This window comes from Ambystoma mexicanum, chromosome 4p, assembly GCF_040938575.1.
Source record: "Ambystoma mexicanum isolate Mex_15411 chromosome 4p, UKY_AmexF1_1, whole genome shotgun sequence".
NCBI classification, from domain to species: Eukaryota; Metazoa; Chordata; class Amphibia; order Caudata; family Ambystomatidae; genus Ambystoma; species Ambystoma mexicanum.
Window position 1 is genome coordinate 759,922,155 of NC_090927.1, and position 27,269 is coordinate 759,949,423.

Sequence of the window (27,269 nt, forward strand, 5' to 3'; positions counted from 1 at the left end):
TGACATTCCCTTGAATCTGGTCCTTTCGGCCATGGCTTTATAGTTCAGCTAGGTCAAGTCAACTTAGCCCAAAATGTCAGGGATCAGGGGGTGATAAAGTCTGGTCTGCTCAATGGGCATTGCACCACTGTTTCCATGTGTTATTGTATATGTACATATAAAAGGTGTGTGCACACAGTGTATGTCAATGGAGGTGCTGGGTGCATTTGTGTGTGAGTGAGAGTGTGTGCAAGCATATGTGTGTTGATGTTTGTGTCTGAATGAATGATAAATAATGCATTGTTTGTATGTTCTATTGGAATTAAGTTTGTCAATGTTATGTTGTGTCACTGGGTGCATGGCAGGCCGACTGAAGATGTGCAGGGCCCAATTGAATTTTAAAGATAGACCACCAGTCATATGTAAGTTATAAGAGAGCGTCAGCAATGGACTCTTATGGTGTGGTAGTCTAGTGTTACAGCATAAAGCACATGTGAAATACGGGCCACCCCCGTCTCTTGTTTTCCAATGTTCAGACCACACCAGGTGACATATAGATGATCTATGTCATCATATAGCTAAATGACTCAAATGACTCTTGTGATTGTGTATGGGAAACTTTTGATTAATTTATTTCACAAAAATAGTTTCCTCATTACAAAAATATAATACTTAAAAACATGATTCACAACATATCACAAATACAGAAAACATGTTATCGAGGGTTGGTATACAAACAAACACAGACTGGATTTCTCACTGTGTCGTCTGATAGTGAGTTCTGCAAAAATGAACGAAAGGGTTTTTTCTAAAGAATGTATAGCTTCAGTTGTTGAACACCTTTTAAAGAACAATTGAAGAACTCTGAGAACCATAAGGTATTACCATAGTGTAAGATCTCATTATCACACAGTTTTTGACAGAAATATTTTCTTTTAATTTGGGACACAATTGACCAATTTTTGCACAACACACGTGCATATGTACTATTCTTATACCCCTGTATCTTCATTGTTATTCTATCTCTCTTTGAAGTACTGAGTGTCTTTTACTTCTCTACATTTCCCAATTCAAGTAGGATGTTTTTTTGAAATTATGTAGTCGAGTGTTATCCATCAGGGATTTAGGTTGTTTGACCAAGGTACAAAATCACAGCGAAATTGACCGTAGTCATTTTCGCTGCAAATACGTTTTTTACCTCGGTACAAAAAAACAAACCCATGTCCCCCCAAACCACCAGTACACCCATAAACCCCGACCCTACTTACCTTTTCTCCATCCGCCGCCTCTCCTGTACCCTGCAACGTCAGATCCATCCATCTAACCATGGTCGGATTTGACGCTGAAGGGTCCCTTTTTCTTCTTTTTTTTTGTTGGGTCTACTGCCACCAATGCTGAGGAAGCGAGAGACACCCCCGCAACCGCCGAAGTATAAAATACTGAACATGGGGACACCCCCGTAACCCCACCTCTTCATGCTCGGTATCTTCGGCTTCGAACTAATGGTGGTGACCAAATTCTGTCAAATCTACCATTCGACCAAATTTTATCAAACAATTTGGCCAAAACTATCCCTAAGAGCCACCACCTGCCCTCTCTCTACGCCACCCCTGTCCCCCCCAACATTTTCAGCAAAGTTACTCCACTGGTTTCAATTATCTGAAATTCAAATAATTTCAAACAATCTTGCTAGTTGCATCAAGGTTCAGTCAAAATCATAATATTAGCTCTCATTTAAAGAACTGTGTTCTGTTCTTGCTGGCGACCGTTCTAAAAAAAGAAAAAAAAGAATTACAGCCATGCTTTAAGCTTCTAAACAAAATGCGTTCCAAAATCTATTTTCATCATCGCCTGAAAGAGTGCAAGCTATGTTGCTCTGTGTTCTATGTGTTGCTTCTGGCTGTGCTCGGTTCTTCAAATTAGATGGTTCAACCCATCGTGTTAAAAAGACAAGCTGATCTAAACAGCTGCTCCACACAAAGCATATACTGTGTTATCCAAAACTTTCCATACATCTCAAAGCTAAAACTTCAAGTCCTATGTACTAAAAATAAAATCAATCCAAGTTCTTCTGAATCAAAAACAACATGTCCTTTCCTTTGGACCCAAGAAAAAACAGAATTCCCTGCCTTAGGTCTGTATGTACAGATGATAAAAAAGAATATCACACACTGTATGTGCCACATGGTCTAAGATGACATATCAAACCAGGGCCTGGATTCTCTTTAAACATCCTCTGCTAGGATTAATCTGCTTCCATTGCAATCCATGCATCCCCCCATTTTATCTCAAGCCGCTCCTCCTTCCAAGCATGGACAGCTTTGTCTGTCCTCTTCACAATTGTTTTTAAGATATTTTGTTTTACCAATTATTCACCTGCCGTGAACAGCAGTGTCGAGTGTGTTTAAAAAAGGGCAACGTTACAGTACAGCTATGTTTGGTTCAACTGTCCTTGCTCCAAAATGAACATTACTCACTGTATCAAACCGCGGTTTTGCTTGCAGCCATTGAGACCTATCAGACTCGCAAAGCAAAATAAGCTATGCAATGTGTTCATTATTTAGCATTTCCTGTGTGCCTGGGAGCATTTAAACATTGCAACGGCTTTGGAAAAGTCCGAAGTCATGAGACATTGGTCGCCCCTTGATAGACTGGAATTCTGTTCTGTCTCCCTGCTGCTGTTGTTTACTTAGCTGTGGCCGTGTGTGCTTTCTGTGCAAAGAGGTGAAAGCATTTGGACGAACAAAACGTGCGCTTAATGCATTGTGTTTATCTAAACACGCCTTTTTGTCCACGATGTAACGTGATCTCATTGTACATATATAATTTCGTATGTTTACACAGGTCATGCAGACCATGTTCTTCTAAGCGCTACCTCTGCTTCTACATACTTTCCACGTGTCTTGTGCAGTGACTGCATTTCTAGCACTAATCTATGTTTTCATGCAGTGAATTAACCACTCTTATGGTCTCCATCCCCTTCTAGATTCTAAGCAGGTGTGTGCATGGTTCCTACAGTGACTAATCGAGTTCTGGTTTCCTTTCTCACTTCTAAGCGCAACGGAGCTCTTCAATTGCTGGGCCTGCAACTTCCACACGCTGCCAGTCTATCGTTGACTTGAAATTAAAAGGACATATATGCATTTGTATTTCTTCTTTGCACTTGCCCGGGTGTTCTGTGCAGTTCCTGCTGTTCATATGAGGTGTTTAGAAGGGCTTGTTGTGCTTATTTTACCATTATATAAAGAGAAATATGACCGGATGATTTGCAAACCTTTTTTGGGGTGGAGGTAGGTGAAGAATGCCCTTTGGAATCTCATTCACTTGTGTGAAATAAAAATGTGGAATCATTAGGGGGTGGTGGGGGTGTTCTAAATAAATGTGTGCGTGATTTCTGGGCTTTCAATGCCGGCTGCTCACCCTTGTGCTGCCTGCCCAATCCATCCTAAATGTGATGTCACCTCTGTGAAGACGGCTATCTGCACATTCAGTAGAATCGAGGAGACTCCTTCGTTTTTGGCAACATACTTGAAAAAAACGAATTAATTTCATCGCATTCTTCAGACCATCTAGTTAAAAATACTGATTCTACAAATGTGTATAGAACAGCAGTTGTTAAACATACAAATATACTATTTCAGTCCAACAGTCCTCAACATATAATGGCACTGCCTAATTGATGAAGGTATTCAGCTAACATACATATCTTAGAGTGTGAACTTGTAATTTCCCTAAAAGGCTCATTGTTTACCCTTTAAAGATTGTCTTTAAATAGTAAGCAACTTTAATGATCCCTGCCTTATCTGTGCCATTTGAGAGAAAACTGAAGCCCAAATCAATTTTCTAATGTCCAGATAACAAGATGACCAATTATAAGGTTCTCTTCTGCAGTGTCAGATGTTTGGGACATAGCAGCAGATTAAGAAGAGTGTTTTGACATGTGCATGGGGAAAGTCAATAGGTGTTTCACTGAGAGGATGTTCGACCAAGACAGCAAAGGTCCAGTCTGGGAAGATTTGGAATGGGTTTATGGAGCTTTGAACATGAACATTGAACTTGATTGTTCCAATTGTTTTTAGTATCTCTCTACCATTTGCTGTTTTACATGTATGTATCATGTGGTTCCTTGGCGAGCGTAAGGTTGGTGTCACTTTGTTATAGCTTCTGGGTTGTGTTTAGTCTGTCTTATCGGCCATGCATGTAAATAGGCACTGTGGGGGTGAAGTCGGGTTTATTATTTTTTAGCAGAGATGTTGTTTATACTGATTGTCCTGTGTTCCCATTGGACTAATTCTCATATGTCGTCGACCATGTGTTATGCTTCTTTGAAAATACTGATTCATGTAATGAAAACAGACAGCCAAAGTCACAACGAATGCTTTCAAGTATAGCTGCCTATAGTCAGCTGGAGGAACTCAAGTTAAGTAGTTCTCCCAAACGGGAGCGTGTTTCCTCATCTGATGCTGCACATTCTTAATTGTGAGTGTCGGTCTGCTATGTGTGCATGCAGATATTCTCAAGGGTGCTAGTTAAGCACTTGTGCACCCATGTTAACGGGCCTCACGACGAAATCTGAATCAAAAGTTTATTTTAAAATTCTCAGATTGCATTTGCAGCCAGACGATGCCCAGCTCAGGCTCCAATTACTTCACAGTGTTGTTGTGACCCGTGCAATACGGATGCTTACAAGAATGTGCCTCAACCTTCTATCAGAGGTCGATATATGTGCCTTCCTACCCAGGTGCACTACACAAAGCTGTTTGGGCTATCATTAAAATGTTTATGTTCGTTTGTTTGTTTATTATTTGTAATGCGCGCAAGACCCCAGAGGTGTCAGGGTGCAGATGTTACAGGAGGTTCGTGGCTTAAGTTACAAGCAAGAATACAGGTTACAAGGAAGTCCAGAGAAGGGTGATAGGCATAAATCCACATAGCGAAACATAGCGAGCTATGGGGGGTATATGAAAGCACTGCAGAAGGGTGAGTGCAAAAGCAGCATGTACAAGTTGGGAGGGAAAGCAGAGAGAGGAACAAGTGCTGTTGCTATGGTCTAGGTGAGGCTATAGGAGAAGAATGTCTATGTGCCGTGTCAGAAATGGCAGACCTTAATGTGGCAATAAGCCCTGAGGCAGCGGGCCAATACCTCCCCAGGTAATGCCCCCGGGGCCCGTAGTTAACGAGGCCCGGGGGCATTACCGTGAGCGGTATTGGCCTGCTGTGGAAGGGCTTATTGCCATTAGTACTACGGCCCATTAGACCGGGGTATTAATAGCATTTTTTTCTGCTCCGAAATGCTGCTGCATTTCGAAACAGAAAAGAAAAAGTCAAATAAAATGGCCACCGGGAAAGGGAAAACATAGTCTGTTTTCCCTTTCCATGGCAGCCATCGGGAGCGGACGCGCTGGGAACAGAAGTGTTCCCAGCACGTTCGCTCCTGAGAAAAGAAGAAAAAAGAAGGTAAATGGGCTTGGGAGGGCAGGGAGGGGATAGTTTGCAGGGGAGGGGGGAGGTGGAGGAAAAAAAATGTACCTGCGTCCCCGGCGGGGGACGAAGGCAGCCTCCAGCCTTGGGGAGCTCGGAGCGGGGATTCCCCCAATTTGAGCCTCCTTATTGGCTGAGAGGCTGCCACGCCCCCCGCCAGGAACAAACGCATGCAGGTATGAGCGTCCGCGGGATTACACTGAGGTATGGGTCGGAAATGAGCCAATCACCTTTCAGTGTAATCCCGTGGAACGCAGTGCCAGGTACTAATGATATGATATCTTAAGCCAATTTATACAGTTAAATCTAAAGTTCTGGTAAGATTGATCCACTCGGAGTGGTGGTGGCAGGGAGTTCCAAAGCTGGACCGCTTTGACTGGGAAGCTGCAACCTCCTACCTTAGATAGTTTAATCCTAGGAGTAATGAGGCAGTTTGTGTTGACTGTTCTAGAGGGTCTAGAAGAGGATCTTCTGTGGAATCTCTCAGAGAGATAAGTAGGTGCAGCATTGTTCAGGGATTTGTGAGTGAGCAAGGCAGTTTTTAACTCGATTCTTTCATAGGTATTGAGCCAGTTGTTTTGACGCCTGAGCTCAGATATGTTGTCTCTCCTGGCTACGCTGAGGGCTGCTCTAAGGCTGTTATTTTGGAGGGTTTGGATTCTCCTAATGATGTGTTTATTGGCACCAATGTAGAGGGCGTTACAATAGTCCAGCCTGGACAGGATGAGAGCTCTGGCCAGGATAAAACAGCTATTGTTAGAGAGAAATGGTTTTCCTGTTCTAATAAGTTTGCAAGTGTAAGCAGTTGGCGAGGTCAAGGCTTTTACATGTTTGGTGAAGGAAAGAGGTGAGTCGAGGTAAAAGCCCAAGGTTTTTACCTCAGTGGCGACTTTGATGAGATTGCCATCGATTATGAAGTAGGAGTAGTCAGGGCTATGTTTTTTAAGGTTTATGCGGGTGCCTAAAATAATGAGCTGTTTTGTCATCATTCAGGCATAGACCATGCGTTGTCATCCATGCCTGGATGATGAGGCACACCATGGCCAAATCCTTTTCGTAATCTCCAGAAAGTGGGAGAATAATCTGAGTATCATCTGCATAATTCGTGTAGGTGATACCAAGATGGTCAAGATCATCGAAAAGTAGCTTTGTGAATATATCGTACAGAGTCAGGGAGACACATGAGCCCTAGGGCACTCCACAGGTAATGGGGATCGGGTCTGCGGCAGCTAAAGGGGAGAAGACTCTCATGGTTCTCTCACTTAGGAATGATTCAATCCAGACTGTAGCCTCCTTGGATAAGTGTGTAGCTAAGTCTAGATGGCTGCATAGGACCTTGTGATCCACAAGGTCGAATGCTGCGAGAGGTCGAGGAGGAGAAGGAGGGCTGATTTCCCTTCATCTCTGAGCTCATCGATTTGGGCTTTCAAATCCACGAGGGCGGTTTCAGTTCCGTGTTGGGGACAGAAGCCAGATTTTCGAGCTCCTAGAAGGTGGTGTGATTCAAGGTAGTTCTGGATTTGTAGATAAGCAACCTTTATCCAGAATTTTTAACAGAAAGGGAACGGCCATGATCGGTCGGTAGTTGGTGGGCATTAGTGGGTCTAGGGTTTGTTTTTTTAGCAGTGGGAGTACCCATGATGCTTTGTGGTTGATGGGAATGGTGCCAGTTGTGAATGCAGTGTTATTCAGCTTAGATATAAAGGGAGCTAGATCTCTAGCTGCGTCCTTGATAAGCTGGGCCGGGCAGAGGTCGCCCAGGCAGTTGGAAGGTTTGAACAAAAGCATAACTTTTTCCACCTCCAGGATGGAGATTTTGGAAAAATTGAAACAGGCGGGTAGTCTTTCACAGGTAGGAGGGGTTATGTGTGAGGTGGTGGAGGTGGTGAGGGCTGCTTTTATATGAGCAATTGTTTTTGGAGTGTGGTTGTAAAGGCCGGTAGGGGGTGTCTGTACCTCCGCTCTCTATATGGTAGAGGAGAGGCACAGAGGACCCCAGCCAAGATTCTCTATTATTGGTACGTGGTCGAGCAATCAAGGCCTAGCTTCTCAGGAGGTGATGCGGGCTGGTTCTTAAGTACAGTGTAGTCCCCGAACCCCCACAAAGGAATGTCCACACACTGTATTACTGAAAACACAGTCTTTATATAATTAATATTAAAAGGTATGTACATGATCACAATAACGCACTTTGTACTTGGAAGTCAATAATGATAAATATATACACGTCTAGAGTGGTACCACTAATGTTATCGAATTTCATTAAAGTGCATCAACTGTACGGTTAAAATGTCACCCATATCAATAACGAGTAAACCAGCAATAGAGATAGGAAGGAACGCAAGATGGTTGAAACAGTAGGCAGAATACTGGCCCCGTACCCCAGACACAGTTCTGTGTGGAGATCCCCCCACTTGGGCAACCTGTAAATAAAGATATATAGCACAAGCCCAGTCCAAATGTTCAATAGTCTTACTTCTTCCTATTAAGGTTTTACCCCCCCAATGTACCTGGTGGAGTAAAGTTCTCCGACGATGCACCGACCGATCCTTCTTGAGTGCCTTCCTTTCAGGCGGGAGCCACGGATCGTCGAGAGATGTCGGGGAACTTGGCGTTCGGTGTCAGGGAATCGACGGCCCTTCTTGAGTGTCCTCCCTTTAAGGCAGGAGTCACGGGTCGTCGAACGTCCGATGGTGAACAGGGTGAACTATGGCAGGGAAGTGGCCGCTTCGTTCCTAGCGGTGCTCGTCGACGACAGAGCGTTGCCTTCCTACAAGGAAGAGGCGTGCGGGGCACCTCGATGACAATAGTTCTGGACCGCAAAGAGATGATGAAGAACTGTGGCCCAGCAAGGGCGTTGAGTCGTCGGAGTCTCTGCGGTCTGTAGCTGGTGGGAAACCCACCGGTGGATGCTCCTCGGCGCGCCGACGGTCGGGCCTTCTCCAGCAGGAGACAAGCGGGTGACGATGCAGACGAGAGCGTCCGATGATCAATGGAAGTTCTTAGCACAGCGGCTCCGGTCAGCGACGGCGGTCGTTGACAGTGGCGGACAAAAGTCCGAGTGCTTCTCCTTGGAGTTCCGCAGCAGTCCCCGTATCGGGTCGGCAACCTGTCGTAGGTCTGTCCACCAGGGAGCGTTGGCAAAGATCAGCTGTGCATGATGGTCCCTCGAAGCTCGGGAAGAGGGCGCCTTACCAGGTCCTCTCTGGGTCAGTCCTTGGAGGCACAGCAGCTTTCAGATTGTGAAGGAGAGCAACAGCAATTCTTCTTGTCCAGCAGGGCTTCAAGGTCAAGCGTCAGTTAATCCAGTTACTCGTTGTAGTGGACTTCAGCTTCTGAACATGATTTCTAGCACTGCGAGGTCCCCAGATATACTGTTGATCTCCCATTCATTCCGCTGGGTCACATTCAAGCATCCAATCACGACTACGGGCATTCATGCAGGCAGGCAGCCAATCAGGCACACAAGGTATTCAGGCCATTCACTTCTCTCCAGACACTCACAACAAGTTATGTGTATTGGGACAAGTACCGAGACATTCAACACTCCAAGCTGCATTCATACCGGTTTCGGGCAGGGTTGTCTCGGTCATTGTGTCAACCACCAGATACTAGACACCCACAACACAGAATGCATATTCGTCACACACTCTATTCACCCAGGTCACACCCACAGGAGGTACCCACAACATACATCACCGGGAAGGCTCCAGCTAGTCTGACTGGGCCTTCACAACAACACCATATATGGCACTTCCATCCAACAGCCAGTCAGGGGGAAGGGACAGAGTCAGGGCTTCCCAGGACTTTGGGAAAACAAGGTAATGGGTAATAGAAAGCAAGAGGCCACCGGGCCCATCTTGTTTTCCATCAGGAATCAACTGATCCCAATGGCAGGGCCGGGGTATCCCAAAATGGAGGATACTCTGCGCATCTGTCAAATTCAGCATGAAGCTGCCACTAGCCCATACCCTGCTCTGTGGGCCACCCACAGGTACCCAAAAACATACACTAGGGGCACAGGGTTGTACCCCCCCACCCATGGGTGCCATAAGGGTATCCCACGGGTCCGTTCACCAAACCAAAAGAAAGAGAGCTGCACCGCCAGGAGTCCCACATGAACTCCTGCGCGGAAAACACGACCGAACACATGATAAAAAGCATAAAGGACAAGGATACGGAGGCCCTGTCCCTCTGATGCATTTCCAGCATCACAGTGGTCACTTTGTTGTTTAGTGCTTTCTGGATGTTAGAACACCAAGTTTTATCTTTGGTGCAGGTGTCTGGTGTAGTGGTGGAGGTCTCTAATTCTTTTAGGATGGTGAATACCTCTTTCATACTGGAGTTGGCTTGAGAGACGCGGCTGTTATAGGATTCACGTTTGGCCAGACAGATTTCTTTTTTGTAAAAAGCTGAGATTTTGGTGAGTTTAGTTTTATTTTCTTTAGAGGGAAGTAATTTCCAGGAAGCTTCACAACTTCTTTTCTTTTGCCGTAAGTCTTTTTAAGTGTGGGGTAAACCATTTATTCAGGTGGGCTTTGGGCTTGCTCTGTTTCAATTTGAGGGGGGCAATGGAGTCTAGTGAGGTAGTCATAATCTTATTGTATTCATCCACCAACAAGCCGGGGTCGGAGTTGTCTGGTAGGGCATTGAGTGCGGGGAGAATGAGAAGATGAGTCTTTCCACTGTAATATTCTTTTTGTTCCTTGTAAGGTTGGGGGGTTGTGGTCGGAGAAGGTATCGGTGATGAGTGTGAAAGACACAAGGAAGTGGTCAGCCCATGTTTGCGGTGAGATGAACGTAATGTTGCCGTTGTATTCTCCCTTTATTATGGGTTGGTGCGTTAGTTTTTTGGGAGAGGCCTAGTTCAGATAAGATGTTGGCCGTTGCAGTTGCATGGATGTCAAATGGGTCATTGAAGCCCACGTTGAGGATGCCTAAGAGGAGTATTTGAGAAGAGTTTTTGAGGTTGTTTGAGAGAATGGTCGATATATCCTCCAGAAATGTCCCAATGGTGTCAGAAGGTCTATAAATAAGGTGAACGGTAAGGGTCTGGGAGTTGGTTAATGATAATTTAGCTGATTGAACTTTGCAGGATTGGGTGTCGGTGGTGGGTGCAAGTCTCAAAGATAGGCTAGATCTGAAAATAATGGCGGTGCCTCCGCTGCGCGCCTCAATTATGCCTTGTCTTAAGATTGAGTATCCACCTGGGACTGCTAGCATGAGCATAGGGCCGCTGCAGCGTGCAGCCAAGACTCCGTATGGGCAAGGAGGTCACGGTTTTCTGTTAGGATCAGGTTGGCGATCTCTGTTGTGTGTGCGACCAGAGATCTAGCATTCATTAATGCTCCTTTGAGCGGAGGGGTGGTGTGCTCTATGGTGGGTGTAGGTGGAGTTCTGGTGCCTGTCTTCTTGGATTGTTTGGCAATACAATGTTTAGATAAAGAGAGCCAATTTGCGGGGGTTTGGTAATCTTGGTATTTTGTCTGGAGAGGGGATGCTTTCTATTGAGGTTGGGTAGTAGTGTGGATCTGGCACGAGATTCTAATATTTTGGCGAGTCTAGATCTAAGTCTAGTGTTCCTGGTGTCTGTGGTACAAGGATTACTTGGGAGTAGTACCTGGCTCATGGTGCTAAATTTGGGGGAGCGCAGTGAGGCATCAGCAATCATTGTTGGGCTGTTCAAGTGCGGCGGAGCCCAATAGTGGGAAGAGGCCAGTGTGGCAAGGTATCTTAGTGTGTTTAATGAGAGGAATGTGCCTAAGGCGATGAGAGTAAGGCTTGTGGTAAGCATAATTCTATGAAAAGCTCAGTACCACAACATGAGGCGCTGAGTGTTGTGCAGGTGGTGTGTGGGTGAGCTTTGAATAGCAATAGTGAGTTGGTGCAATAATGTTAAAAAAGAATGTGTATTGCAAATGCAAGATTGGCAGGTAGCAGCAGAGTCATACAACAGCAGAGATATACAGTAGCAAAGTTATACAGTACAAGCACATGTGTGGGCCACTTCTGAGTGCCATTCATCAATGATTGAAAGAATATTTTTCTGTTATCTGGTAACGGTTTCATGAAACTAGGACTGACTAAATTTCTTATAGTTGAAGATTTTCTGAAGCATATGCTGGCTGTTTCATCCACATGGTTAATCATACTTGAATCTGTGAGAAGAATATTCCAATTTTCTGATAGTATTTTCTTTATTTTTCTTGCTTCTGTACTGTATGTTGTGATGAATTGTATCTTGCGTCCAATATTTTTGGTTTATCCATAAGTAGAGATTCTCTCGAAATATTTTCTGCTTTTTTTATGGCAGTTTTGATATTTTTAATGCCATACCTCTTTGTCTAAATTTCGAAATTGTTGACTTCAAATTTTCCTGAAAGGTGAAAGTGGTGCTGCAATTTCGCTGAACTCTTAGGATCTCCCCAAATGGTATATTTTGTGCTGTATGTCTTGGATGGTATGAAGTTGCATATAGGAGACTGTTTCCTGCTGATGGTTTAGTGAAAAATTTAGTTTGAATCTGTGAGTTTTCCACAAAAAGTTCCAGGTCCAAGAATTCTATCTTGACCGCACTCACTGATTTAGTGAAGGAAAGGCTATAGTTGTTGTTGTTAAGGTAGGTTACATAGATTTCCAAATCTGTAGTATTGCCTTCCCAGATGAGCAATACGTCATCTATGAAACAGCCACAAAATTTGACATTGTTATTGAAGAGTGGATGTTTCCATGCATGTTGAATTTCAAAGAAACCCATGAAGAGATTTGCATAAGATGGTGCAAACTTTGATCTCATCGCTGTACCCTGACGTTGCTTATATAAGGTACTGTTGAAAATAAAAATGTTATTGTTCAAACAAAAATGAAGCATTTCCAATATCATTTGATTTTGTTGCTGATAAGAAATCAATCTTGTTTTAAAAAAAAATGATGTACTTTCAATTCCTAAATTGTGTTGAATACCTGTATAGAGTTGAACTACGTCCAGAGTAACAAATAGATAGTTTTCTTCCCATGGGATCTGATTAACCTGTTGAATAATATGTTTGGGGTCCTTCACAAATGAAGCAAGGTTGGTAGTCAGTGGTTGAAGATGTGTGTCAATATATTGAGAGGTATTCTCCGTAATTGATCCGATTCCATTAATAATTGGTCGTAGTGGTGGAAAGTTTGTAAATGCTTGTAAAAGTTGAAAGTTAGGATGTTTGAACATTTGAGAGCGATACAAAATAAAGATTTGAGATCCCCAATAGCAGTTCATATCTTGGAAAATCATCCAATGTTGGATATCACATCTTTGAACATTTTTGGCTTGGAGAAAATTTCTTTACCACCAACAGGAGGAAATAAGGAAGACATCCTGAGAAAGCAGGAATGCAAATGGATATGCATTATGGACACATGTACAACTGGTTTGAATAAGGATACTGAGATGTACAATTGGCATTGATTTAACATTTTTAAATGTACAACAGTCTTTGATTTATCATTTTGAAAAAGAGATATATAATTTGCTTTGTTTTAATTTTGAAAAAGTGATCTATGACAATAGATAGTCAAGATAACGCCAACTCAGTAATTGATGATGGCTACAATGTGTTCTTTAACTGTGGTTAAAACTGGATTTAAAAATAAGGAGCAAACACCCTAGTTTTGAATATTTCTTATAGGTTTATACTCCGAACTAGCAAATACTTAGATAATAGGAGTAAAACCTAGACAATCTCATTTGTTAAGGAGGAAGAACGGTTTGTTTATAAGGAAATAGCATAATACTTCATACCTCAGCAGTAACTAGTAATCTATAACAAATCGTTTGAATACTTAAAGGATTAATATGCAAAAAATACAAATAACAAACCAAAATGGCTGCCAAGCACGAGGGCACGCGATGACATCATCACGCTGCGATTGGTAACGTGGAGCGCGACGTGAAGACATCATCGCGACCCGGGCATATGATATGATATGATATGATATGGTATTTGTAACGCGCCTATACACAAGTGTTTCAAGGCGCGACGAGGCAGGGAGGGGGGGAAACAAGGGGAAGACAGACAAACGATCCTACTAGGCCAGGTGTCATTCAGATCGCGCAAGTGCAGAGGTAAGGGGAAAAGGAGAAAGTGCAGGGGGAGGAGGTGGGGGGGAAAGTGCAGTACAAGGTAAGTAGCGTAATAAAATAATAAATAATAATAAAAGGGCCAGCTGGTGGCAAGTGCAAGGTAAGTGCAGAGCAAGTGCTGGGAAGGGGGCTGTAGGGATGCAGTGACAGTCCCACAGTGCAGGGGGAGCCAGGGAGGCAGTGCAAGTGGAGAGTGGCTGGGCCCTGGACCGAGGTCACAGAGTGGCCCAGATGCAGGTTTAGTGCAAACTTCAGTGGGGAGTTTAGCAGGTTTAGCAGGGGAGAGGGAGAGAGAAGGCAGAAGCGAAGAGGAAGGTTTTGAGGTGCTTCCGGAACCGGAGATGGTTCTCCTCAAGTTTCAGGGAGGCAGGAAGGCTGTTCCAGAGGGAGGCCCCTGCTGCGGAGAGAGATCTACCCCCAGCTCGTTGCTTCGAGAAGCGGCTGACCATGAGGGAGTTGGAGACGGATGAGCGAAGGGCTCGTGAAGGCAGATATTTAGGAAGAGAGAGTTGAAGGTATTGTGGCCCCAGGCCCCAGAAGGCCTTGTGGACAATGCAGAGGGTTTTGAACTTAATCCTCGCAGCCACTGGGAGCCAGTGAAGAGATTTCAGTCCTGGAGAGATACGGTCCCTGGGCTTGAGGCCAAGGACAAGTCTCGCAGTTCTGTTCTGGATAAGTTGCAGAGGGCGGAGAGTGGAGGCAGGCAGATTGAGATAGAGGCTGTTACAGTAGTCCAGCCTTGAGAGAACCAGGGCTCGGGAGACAGTGAGCTTCTGGGGGAAGGAGAGGAAGGGAATAATACCTCTGAGGAGGTGCAGCTGGTAGTGTGACTTCTTAGAGACGTCAGAAATATGAGGAGAGAAGGAGAGTGTGGAGTCGAAGATGACCCCAAGGTTTTTAGCTTTGCAGGTAGGGGCAGGAAGAGGGCCAAGGGAGGCCGGCCAGAGAGCTGCAGGAAAGGAGGGAGTGGGTGTGCCGATGAGTAGAATCTCAGTCTTACTGGCGTTAAGGCAGAGGTCGTTGGCGGCACACCATTCCTGGATAGCAGACAGACAGTCGGAGATGAGGGAAGGAGAGGAGGAGGCCGAGGGTAGCCTGAAAATGAGCTGGGTATCGTCCGCATAGCACTGAAAGTGGGGGCAGAGAGCGGCGATGCGGTGGGCAAGGGGTGCCAGATACTGATTGAAAAGCCAGGGAGAGAGGTTGGATCCCTGGGGGACACCACAGGTGGAGAAAAAGATGTCAGAGAGGAAGGAGCCCATTTGGACCTGGGAGGGTCGACCGGAAAGGAAAGAGGTCAGCCATGCCAGAGCCTGACCAGTGATACCCAGGTTATCACGGAGACGGTTGAGCAGGATGGCATGGTTGACAGTGTCAAAGGCAGAGGAGAGATCGAGCAGAATGAGAACACAGGGAGTGTTGGAATCGAGGTTCAGGAGCAGGTCCTCACGGATGTTCAGGAGAGCAGTTTCCGTGCTTCTGGCCGCTCTGAAGCCGGATTGATGGTCATGAAGATTACCAACATATTCAGCATGGAGGTTAAGCTGGGAGATGGCCAGTTTCTCCAGGAGCTTGCCCAGGAAGGGAGTAATGGAGATTGGGCGATAGTTGGCCGGGCAGGAGGGGTCGGAAGAGGGTTTCTTGAGGAGGGGGTGCACAAGGGAGTGCTTGAGGGGGGATGGGAAGACTCCAGAGGCGAATGAGTGGTTGCAAAAGTCAGCTAGGGCAGGAGCCAGGGAGTCGATGTGGTCCTTGATGGTTTTGGAGGAACAGGGGTGAACCTGTTTAGACGAGGTTTTCATAGATCGGACTTGTCTGGAAACCTCATCAGCAGAAAAAGGTGGAAAAGCAGAGAAGGAGGGCGGAGGGGCGGCTGCAAGAGGAAGAGCAGGGAAGAGAGGGAGGGAGGTGAGAGGAGGAGAGCGAGGACAGGATGTCCTGAGTTTTTGAGATGAAGTGCGAGGCCAGTGCAGTGCAGAGGGCCTGGGAGGGGACAGGAGAGGTAGAGACTGCAGCAGGGTTGGCCAGCTCCTTGCAGATTTTAAAGAGTTCGGCCGAGTTGTTAGATGCCTCAGAGATGCGGGCTTGGATAAGGGCTCTCTTCTTGGTGAGAACGGAGAGCCGGTATTGCCTTTGGAGCAGGCGGCAGGCCAGTTTGTCAGAGGATGAACATGAAGCACGCCATTTCCTCTCTGCCACCCTGCACTTGCGTTTTAGGGTGACGAGATCCGAGTCATACCAGGAGTTACATTTGGCTTTGGGCTTCAGGCGGATTCTCATGACGGGGGCAAGGATATCGAGAGTATCAGATATAGAGGAATAGAGCATGGAGAGGGCTGCGTCAGGGTGGGAGTCAGCCGAGGGGGGAGAAGGGGCTGAGAAGGTAGCAGCGAAAGCCTCAGCTGACACGCGCTTCATGGGTCGGATGACCGAGAAGGTGGGTGGCAGTGAAGAGGGTGGCTTTGCCTGTGGGGTAGGGAGGGAGAGGTGGGAGGATAGGAGAAAGTGATCGCTCCAAGAGAGAGGAGTGGAGAGAGGGAGGGAGAGGGGAAGGTCAGAAGAGATCAGAGCATCAAGAGTGTGCCCTGCAGAGTGAGTAGGCCCAGACGGGAGAATAGAGAGTGAGAGAGAGTTGCAGAGTTCGCGGAAGAGACCGGTGGGGGGACAGGAGGCATTGAGGTGGATGTTGAAGTCACCGAGAAAGAGGAGTTGGGTGGTTGAGGACAGGAGTGAGGAGGAGAGGTCAGCCCACTCAGAGAGGAAGGAGGAAATTTGACCAGGTGGCCGATAGATATAGTGAAAATAGAACCCGAAGACACAGAGGAGCTGCGAAAGTATTCAGCAGCACTCTGTTGAGGAAACCAATACCAGGAAGGACGAATTTATACTTCATCAGTACCTAGTAATTTAAAACAAATTGTTTGAATATCTAAAGGATGAAAATAAAAAATAATAAAAACAACAAACCAAAATGGCCGTTAGGCGCGAGGGCACACGATGACGTCATCACGTTGCGTTTGGTAACGTGAAGCGCGGCGTGATGACGTCATCGCGACCCGCGCATACAGTATAAATAGAATGTGAAGGCACAGAGGGGCTGCGAAAGCATTCAGCAGCACTCTGTTGAGTAACTGGTACCAGGAAGGACGAATCTTTGCAGTGAAAACGTTTGGAAACCAAAGGTAAGAGCATTTAACCCAGTACAGTCTTAGGAGATATTAATGGTGGTAATTTTAATTCAAACCCCAAAGCCATTATTGAATCAGTATAAGATTAACATTGTAAAAATAAATTAAGCCTTCTCTGTCCTTTCAGAACAAGAAATGAGTCAGTAACAGAGAGCTAATTTCAGCAAAATATCTTGTATTAAGGAACAGCCAATAGAAATAAAGATTGTATCACACAACTAACTTGGATAAAGTGGAATTACCATTAATAAGGTTTATTTGAAGGATCTATTTAGGTGAGTAAAGTAAGCACTATACATTGGGCCTCATTACGAGTCAGGCGTTAAGGGGTTTACGGCGCCGTAAACGGCGCCGACCCTTAACGCCTGATTACAAGGTCCCTTAGCGCCATGGTGAGTTTAACGCCTGCTTTTTGCAGGCGTTAAAATCCATGGCGCTAAGGGACCTTGGAGATAATTACGGCACCGTAATTTACGGTGGCGTAATTATCTCCTTCCCCACTCCCATTATGCCCTATGGGGCAAAAATGAGAATGGGGAAGGGTAAATGGGAAATGGGGATTTACCGCCCCACTCACCTTGGAATGGGGCGGTAAATCCGCCAACCACCATGGCGTTAACGTAGTTTACGCCATGCCGGTAAAGGTACGACCCAGGCGGTAACTTACCGCCTGGGTCGTAATGAGGCACATTGATTTGGGTATAAGCAAAATTATTTGTGAAACACAATGATGACAATGGTCCTATTCTTTTCTTTTTTCATCCCATTAAATAGTTTTTTTGATCTACTCTCCTGAAGAACCATTGTAAAACGATGGGGAAACACGTGTAGAGAGTGAAAAATAGACATTGGAAATTAAGAAGTTATTTTTGTTTACTAAATCAACAAGCAAGTGTGAGATGAACATTTTGATAATACATGCACACAAGTGATAATAACTTGTGGAACTGAAATGAACATTTGGACAATCAATTCACAAATGTGATGATAGCATGTGGAATTTGAAATAAACAGCACAACAGAGATACAGCATTGGAATGTGGAAATTATTTTTTTAATTTGGTCTTTATTATATTTAATCTTGAATACTCACCGAACTTAACTCAACTAATTAACTTGTCGCATTGGAGTAAAAATATATATCTCACATCTTTTTTGTTTTATTATCGATATAAGTACCCGCATAGCTAACTGTGTGTGAGTATCAAGGTACAAACCAGTATGCGAACGGTAACAATGCTAAATAGACGTCATAATGCAGGTCTGTGTAGTACCGTGCACAGCATTCAGCTGTCACTGAGGTTACAAGCAAGGGAAAGTAGCACACATAAGCGAGGTTAGAGTAGTAAGCAAAGCATGCAAAAGGGAATGCGAGTAGTTATGGTGATCCGGTTATACGGCTGATAGTTCTTTCCAGGCGGAACGTGCAAAAAGTGTCATTGGCAGCGTGACTTTTGTAGGAGGTCTTGAGGTGCTGCAGGGGGGCTACACGACCCTTCAGGAGCAAATGGGGATCATGAGTGGTGCTTTGATCTCAAGTAAGGGGTAGTAAGAAGCACTAGACCACTGCATATGGGTGAGGGATGCCTATAAGAGGGACACTTAGTACTCACATGTCGGCGTGGGAGTGGGTGAGGCAGTCGGCATGTCCCGACATGGACAGGCACAGAGAGGCCCTTTTCACGGCCCTTCTCAGTAGGCTGGCTTCCGCCTCTCGGTTCAGGCGGCGAGCGGAAATGAGTGAAGACAGCCAATAAGGAACTTGTTACGCTCACCTGGTCTCTGCGGAGGCATTGAGGCACGGTTGCAGCCCTCCCTGAACTTGAATCACCCCCTTCAGGCCTCTCCCTCAGTAGAAAAGCTGTGAGCGGTGGTACGTTGTGATACTGCTCCTGCGTGGAGATAAGAGTGTGTGAGTGCGCCAATCTGTGATTGTTGTACCTCTCGAACCCTTCACCACAAAGTACGGTTTCTGTGAGCATATGCCGGCCCATAAGGCTCACCTGTGAATTATGGAAGATAAGCTCTCCGTCCTGCTACTTCTGGCAGGGGCGCGTCCAATGGGATCTTGTTCCTTCACTGATCGCCGATAAGGATTAGTCCAGTCCAGCTGCGACTATGCTTCTCCTTATGACTGGTAAGTCTTTCTTGACCTCTTGTGATGCTGTTTGTTCTGTTTAATGTCTTTATATGTTGCTCCTATTTATGCCCGCAATAATGTCTCTCTTCTGTTTTCTTCCCTTAGATGGAAATGCAGCCTCAATGCAGCTGTGAGACGCGAGACCCGGCTAGATGGAAGATGGATGCTACCACAATGTTCGACAGCAGGTAAGTGATGGTTTAAGGAAAGCGCGAAGTATGGAGAAGGGCAACCTTAAACCGACTGTTTTTTTCGATGTCTAGCCTTGTCTTCTGTTTTTCCTTGCAGGCGCTGCTGTCGACAATGGAGCATGTCGTGCTGCGGTGCCAAGATGAAGAATTCGGCATTCCGGAAAGTGTAAAGATGAATACTTGATTCGCCGAAGAGATGTACAGGTCAGAACAGCTTCCCCCAGTTGGTAAGTATGCTGGCAGGAAGCAGGATGTCCAGGAAGCAGGATCTTCAAAGGTAAGTCTGACCACAGGCGACGGTGAACGTTACTCTGCTTGCAATTGCAGAATAACACGAAGTGTCTGTCTTGAGGATCAGGGCAGTTTATATAGCTGAGATAGGGCCAATAGGGCCGGCTTACCAGCCACACTCTGCCACTCCTAGAGAGTGAGCATGTGCAAAGTCAATCCATTAGCAGCCACACCCAAGAATACACTTAGGGCTGCTTAATTGATGGAATGTTCAAGGTTACTGCATCCTGCTTAATGGATGGAATGGTCACGGTTAATGCATCTGAAGTGCTATGTCCATAATAACAGCTTTTTGGTGTTAAATGGATGTTCTTGTTTACTTTTGTTAATGAGCCTGGTGCCAAAGATGCCAGGACAGTGTCCACCCAGGTCTCCTGTGCATGCGACCCCTGCATGCCTGTGCCCCTGAATTCATGACCATGACAGAGCTGCGGTGGGCGGGAAATTTGAAAGTGCTTCCCAGCATTCGTACGGGAGCCGGTAGCTGCCGTTACCCACATTGCCGGGGATGGCTGATTGTGAGTCGGGTGGCTACGAGAATTACTAGGGATCGGTGTAGTAGCAGGAATAACATTGGATGTGCTGAATCGGTGCTCCTAGCTTAAGTGCAACCTCGCTGACTCACCAGGAAGTGAGAGCGGGTTGAGTTTCTCCTTCATCTGCGATGGGGGTCACTGCAGGATAGGGGAGAGAAGGCTCCTTTAACTTCCTAAGTTCTATGCAAGTGAACCCTTAGTCTCTTTAAGACGAGGTAACACTCTACAGGGTGGATGGGGATGGAGAAATTACTCAAACATCAATAATAAAACCGACTCAGGAAGTTGGCAAAAGACTTGGGGCCTCATCACGAGTTGGGCGGTAACGCCGGTGCTATTAGTGCTGGGGCTAATAGCCCTACCGCCAAAGCCCCCGGCGCTCTTAGTGCCGGATCACGGGTTTGGCAGAAGGGTTATTGCCCATTCCCCATTGGGCCCATTCAGGAATTCCTCATTCCCCAGTGGGCCCAATGGGGAAAATTCGCGCTATTACCGCTGGGGGATTTCCAATCGTCAATTTTGCTGTGGATTTCCCCCCAGCTCAGAGCTGGGGGGAAATCCGCCAAAGCCATGATCTTGCGGACCCTTAAATGCGGCTGTAATAGCGCTACCGCTGCATTTAAGGGTCCGGCCTCCCCACCCAATTAGCCCATCATCCATCATCACTCAAGCTGTCTGCCATGAGACTAGTCTTTGAACTTGACCTTGCAAAGTATCACTGCTCCTGGGAATAAAAGGGAGTCTGAGCATGACTTTATCTTCTGGTCCCAGTGTATCCTGCCCAAAGTCTATTTTCATCTGATCATGTGACTGGAGACCATGTTTTGAGCTTCCTTGTTGTATTTAATAATATTAAATGAATAAAACCTGGCACTCAATGTCCTTGCGCCGCAGCTTAATAGGAGCTTGACTCTCGCCTTCTTGTCCATTGTTTCTTTTCATTATAATTATCTAGTTTCTTGGCTGCCATTTCCCTTCACACTGGGCCAGGCAAGCTTCTTTGATTTTTCCTCCATCTACAGCCAGGCTTATTCTGCTGCACCACACTTTTCCAGCCCTTCTATTCACCGGGTCCAGTTTGCCCAAATACGATTTGAAACTTCCAGATTCCTATGCATATATACCTTTGCACATCACCGCAATCTATTCACTGCATAGCCAGCCTTTTGATTACTTTGTCTACTTGCGCTACTGCATCTGTACAATTATAAAATGGTTGTCTGTTTCTTCCGTACTCTTCACATGTGTGATCATCGTCGTATATGAAAGTTTACCCTAGTCTTACTTCTTCATCAGATTCTATATGGTCTATTCACAGTGGTCGAAGTGTACAAAAAAAAATCAGTGGAAATATTTTCCCTAATGGACTACACAAACTCCCCACAAAACCCATCACCACACCCCCTCCCATTCACAATGCAATGCCCCAAAAAAATGCTCCGGCTGTTTAAGGGAACGTTCAGTGCAGTGCACCTTTCAACATCTTCCTACACTTTTATCTTAAAACAAAATAATTCCAGAATGGTTTCATTCTATTCATCTTCTTTCAACTTGCTTCATGCAATATCACCAGTCTCGTCTTTCATCCGTCTTCACGTGCTCTTCTGGGATCTTTCCTAATAGGCTGTGGGTTCTCCGTGGATACATAAAGAATGGTTTCCTTAATGGATACTTTGCTTCAAAGGCTGCTCGTGTTATATGCTTCATTACAGGTATCTTCCTTGTCACTATTTCCGGTTCCCAACATATGTGATATGATATGATATGGCATTTATAACGCACCTATACACAAGTGTTTCTAGGTGCGACGAGGCAAGGCAGAGGGGACAGAGGGAAGACAAAGACAACAATCTTACTAGGCCAGGTGACATTGAGATCGTGCAAGTGCAGGGGAGGGGGAAGAGGGTAAGTGTGGAGGGAAGGGGGCGGGGGCAGGGCAATAAATAGGATCAACAGTAAGAATAAATAGAATAAATAAAACAATAGGTAAGAGTACGGCCAGCTAGTAGCAAGTGCAGGCATCAAGTGTCAAGAGCTGGTGTGGACTGTAGGGGTGCAGAAACAGCCCCCAAGTGCAGGGGTTGCCAAGGAGGCAGTGCAGGTGTGCAGCTGGCAAGGGAGGGTCCTGGGCCCGAGATCAGAGGGTGGCCAGGTAACCAGTGCAGTTTCAGTCAGGAGTTCAGCAGGGGAGAGGAGGAGAGAAGGCAGAAGCAAATAGGAAGGTCTTGAGGTGCTTCCGGAACTGGAGGTGGTTCTCCTCAAGTTTCAGGGAGGCAAGGAGGCTGTTCCAGAGGGAGGCCCCAGCCGAAGAAAGAGATCTACCACCAACTTGTTGCTTGAAGAAGTGACTGACTCTGAGGGAGTTGAAGGCGGATGAGCGAAGAGCTCGAGAAGGAAGATATTTAGGAAGAGAGAGTTGAAGGTATTTTGGCCCCATGCCCCAGAAGGCCTTGTGGATGATGCAGAGGGTTTTGAACTTAATCCTTGCAGCCACTGGGAGCCAATGCAGAGATTTCAGTCCTGGAGAGATACGATCCCTGGGCTTGAGGCCAAGGACAAGACTTGCAGTCCTGTTCTGGATGAGTTGCAGAGGGCGGAGAGTAGAGGCAGGCAGATTTAGAAAGAGGCTGTTGCAGTAGTCCAGCCTAGAGAGAACCAGAGCTCTGGAGACGGCGAGCTTCTGGGGGAAGGACAAGAAAGGAAGAAGAATACCTCTGAGGAGGTGTACCTGGTAGTGTGACTTCTTAGAGACATCAGAGATGTGAGGAGAGAAGGAGAGTGTGGAGTCGAAGATGACCCCAAGGTTTTTAGCCTCACAAGTGGAAGAAGGCCAAGAGAAGCCGTCCAGAGAGCGACAGGAAAGGAGGGAGCAGGTGTATTGATGAGGAGAATTTCCGTCTTACTGGCATTAGAAGGCAAAACCAATAAACAGCAATACTTTCACAATTCGGTTTAAATACCGAAGCAAAACCCAACTAAGGGGCTGATTCATGGAATTATTCGCACCGAAAAACAGGGATTTGTGCGCCATTTTACCCGCAAATCCCTGTTTAACAAATGGGGATTTGCGGGCAGAATGACGCACAAATCCCTGTTTTTCGGCGCAAATAATTCCATGAATCAGCCCCTCAGTCTGAGAGTCCTGTATATTGGGAAGAAAAAGGCCTAGGTTTCGCAATGCAATTTAAATACTTTCACAAATCTTACAGTTCTATTCAAGCATGGCACAGGCTAAAAACCACAGTATAATCTAGTGTAGCTAAGGTTGCTATGTGGTGAGGTATCAGGGTAGAGTGAATGCTCTTTTTCCTTACACAGGCCACTCCTACCTTACTAGTTGCTGCTGGTTGACGGCTGGCCACTGGCTTCCCCTACTGACACCCGCAGACACTAGCTGGAGCCGCCTCTGTAGGAGCCTCCCTTTGTCTTCGGGCCCTTAGCCACAGAGGCTGCCGGGCAGAGGGCTCCCCTAGGAAGGTTGGTTAACAGTAGCGACACAACCTATCAGGCAATTTAGGGGTGGGACTTCCTGTAGAGGCTTTTGTCTCCTCCTCTACACTCCCCCCTCTGGTTGATTCATCGACACTCTCTCACCAGTCTCAGCATATAGACATTGTCTCTTGAAGAAGTGCTTCTTAGGAGTCCATATCTTCTTGACACCTTTCAAAGATCCTGCTGATTTTACATGTACATCAACACTCCAGTTCATGTGGCTGCACTATCCACTTGGGCTACAGTAGATCCATCTTCCCACATACTTCTTGTGGTCTTTTGGATTCAGGAACCTTGTTCCCTCAGGTGCATGGATGCTAGCTTCTTTACAGTCTCTGATTTCTTCATAAATCAGCTCTTCGGGTTTAAATCCAGAATCAACATCGATCATAATATTCTTTCCTACTGCTTTCTTTGCTATCTTCTTGCACTGTGTGATTATTATCTTGATCACACAGAAGCCAAACATTATCATCAGCAGTAATGCTCCAAGGAACTTGAAGATATTCACCATCCATTGTGGTACCCAGGTGAAGATTGCTGCAAACAAGCTGTCATCTGCAATATCTTCCACTTCATCTTTATCTTAGTCTGTCAAGGTCCAATTCTCTTCATCGTGAGCAGGTATGAATGTGCAACATGATTCTCTAATTTTGTCACAAAATCCTCCATCCACGGCTGTTATCATGTTGATCGTTATCTGTTACCATTTGGCATTCATCATCACCTGGATCCTTGTCATAAAGATTGTTGTGAATATTGCTGACTTCTGGCTAAACAATCAGTGTTCATATGGTAAGGCATCAAAGGCTTCTATCGATTTAGCTGAGAAATAATTCTCCCTTTTTTTCTCTTGAGAATTTCAAGTGATCTCTTCTTCCTTAGATGAGCATCAGCCTTTGGAAATTTTCCAATGTTCAAGTCACTTTTAGGAATCACTAATGCTGGAACATGAATGGTCACTATGGAGCACAGTCCTTCCCAGTCCCTTGGTAGCTTCATATAAGCTTTGGATCTACAGGCCCAATAGTGGTCCAATAGTGGTCCATTATCACTATTTCACATCGTTCATTCCTGGTACATGTTTTCTTTTGCAATTTCTTCTGAAGCATAGTTCTGTGCTTGCCAGAGGCACTATATGTACTGAGCCTCCTCTATCTTCAACCCAAGACAGCAGTTTGGCAAGCTTCATCCATAGAGGTTTGCATCCTTTCTCCACAAGCTCAATGACTGGTTTATGATGTCCTCTTACTGCCCCAGCTCTGCATATGACTATGCCTTCTTCCCAGCCATCTGGTGAAAGTACTGTTCCTCAAATCTGCATTTGGCCTTTCTCCTTGCATCTTCGTATTTCTTCATCAGTCTTTCCTTGGCAATTGAGCTTTCTGTTTATCTGATACCTGCTCCTTTCATCCGAGGCTGTTTGTATATTTTCACATGATCTCTGGTGTGTGGTCTTTCTCTTGTCTTTAAATCTTGAAAATAATCATATTCTTTGGGTGCTGACCATTCTGTCACCCATACCAAGGATGCTGTTCGACCCTGGAATTGACCTCTCGTATGGCAAAGTGCAAGGTGTGTCAGTCAATGAGCAGTTTGGATGTCTATTTCTATAGCTTTGAATATTTTAGAATTCCCCAATGCATAGGGTAGGAGGCACAAACATAGCAGCTCTCCTCAGAAGTTATCATGCCCACCTCCACCATGTGCTGATACCACATGTTGTTCCCCAAATGTGCTGAGCTGTCTAGATAATTATTTAACTCATAATCATCCTCTCTTGCACTTCTCTTGGGTCTCTTCCTTGCAAGGTGAGTCTGTACATAATGATCATGTAATATATCAAAGATGGATCTTCTTTCAGGGAGAATCATAGGAACTTTGTCAGCGAAATAGGTGACCTTACATGTGTCACTGGTGTAGGGATAATCACATATGGTCTTGGCCTTCGTACAACAGTTTTTTCTGTAAGGGTCACTGGTGTGGGAAGAATCAGAGGGCCTGCTGCCTCTTTGGACCAGCAAGGTAAGCAGCATGAATGAATAGAAACAGTAAAACAATAATAGATAATGTGCAGCCATATATCAGGCACCAATACATGAGTCCCCACCAGTGATGATTTCGCATAAGTCGTTGAACTTGCTTGTTTCCCTCCACTGTATTATTTTCAGGATTCCACATTATGCCTGTGTACTATTTTTTAAGGAAGAAAAAAACGTTTTAATCGGTCAAATTCGTTAAGTGCTCCGGTAGTTGCAAGATCTGCTCAATAATTGCTGAGAGCAATCTCCTTATAATTGGACCATTCTTAAGATTCTGAAAGAAAACACGAATGTCAGTACTTCTCCCCACAAATGCAGATATGCCCAAAGAATAAAAATAAAAACAATAAGGAAGAGAAGGTGAATCTTGACATCTGATAGAACCATTTGGGTGTCCAAAGAGAAATTCAGTAAGAAAAGAATCGGGATACTGCTCCCTCTTCCAATTTTTAACCAAATGTGGTTGTTTAGGCATAACCATGATGTGTCAACAATTTTCTAAAGTCAATTTTTCCAAAAGATTCCTGTGGCTCAAGAACCAGTTTGCTTTCTCACTTCCTGCTATAATATCTACAAGGAGTGTCCCTTTGGAGCCACAGTCCAAATGCACATTTGCATTCATTCAACCAGCAGTTTCAACATCCTTCTTCCTTGTCATCAATCGAGTCTGCACGTGTTGCCTTGCTTCTGAATCAGGTGGGGGTTTTCCGGTCTCACCAGCATCTGGCTTGACATCGCCGAGGTGAATCCATGTCCATCATCCCTGGACCTTTACTGCTGAGGGAGTAATGTCTTCCACAATGTATGGCCCACTGAAACAGGACTCATACCACTTCCTAGTGAAGTTACGTATCAATACGGCATCTCCCTCAAAAAATCTTGGTACTGATAAAAGTTCCTTTGATCCAGTTGCTGAATCGTCTTCATCTGTGTCCTTGGACCGACACCCCTTGTGCTTGAATTGATATGAAATGACAGACATACTGGCGGTCATACATGTCGAGTAAACAAGTGACTAATTTACTAACATTTCAGCTGTCTTCCGGGCATCACTCCTAATCCTCGATGGAGGAATCAGAGGCATTCTCATTTGCCTCCCTGTTACTAGTTCGTGGGATCTGAAGTGGTGGTCCGACCTGGGCTGATTCCTTAATGCATATAATGCTAAGGGTTCAGGCAATATAGCCATCCCTTCTTTAGTGACACTTTCAATTTAGCGATCCTCTCTTTGAGAAGACTGTTGAATCTCTCACATATTCCCTTCGCTTGCAGGTGATAAGCAGAAGAAAACTTGTGTTTTATGTTCAATAGCAAGCTAATCTATTAAAGCAATTCATTAACAAAATGTGGGTCATTGTTGGATCTCAGCACCTCACATACTCCCCATCTTGGAAATACTTCTCACACTAAAAACTTTGCAGTGCAAGGGGCATCAGGGTGTGTACATTGATCTGCTTCAAACCATCTCCAAAAGGGACACACCACCACTATCACATACCTGTATCCACTACAAACGTGAAGCATATCAACATAATTGATATGTAAATGCTGAAAAGGACCATTTGGTCAAGGGATCTCTCCCCTGATTGTTTGCAATGTATGCCCAGCAGTAAACATTTGACATACAATGCAATTTACCACATACAAAGCAACGTGTTCTAACAGGTTTGGTACAAACCAGTCTTCTGCAATAGCTTCTGCGAGGCTTTCAATAGTTAGATGCGCAGGGTAGTGTAGCTGTTCTAACACCACCCTTAATAAGGCTACAGGCATCACCGGTTTACCCGTGCTGTCCTGTCGCCAC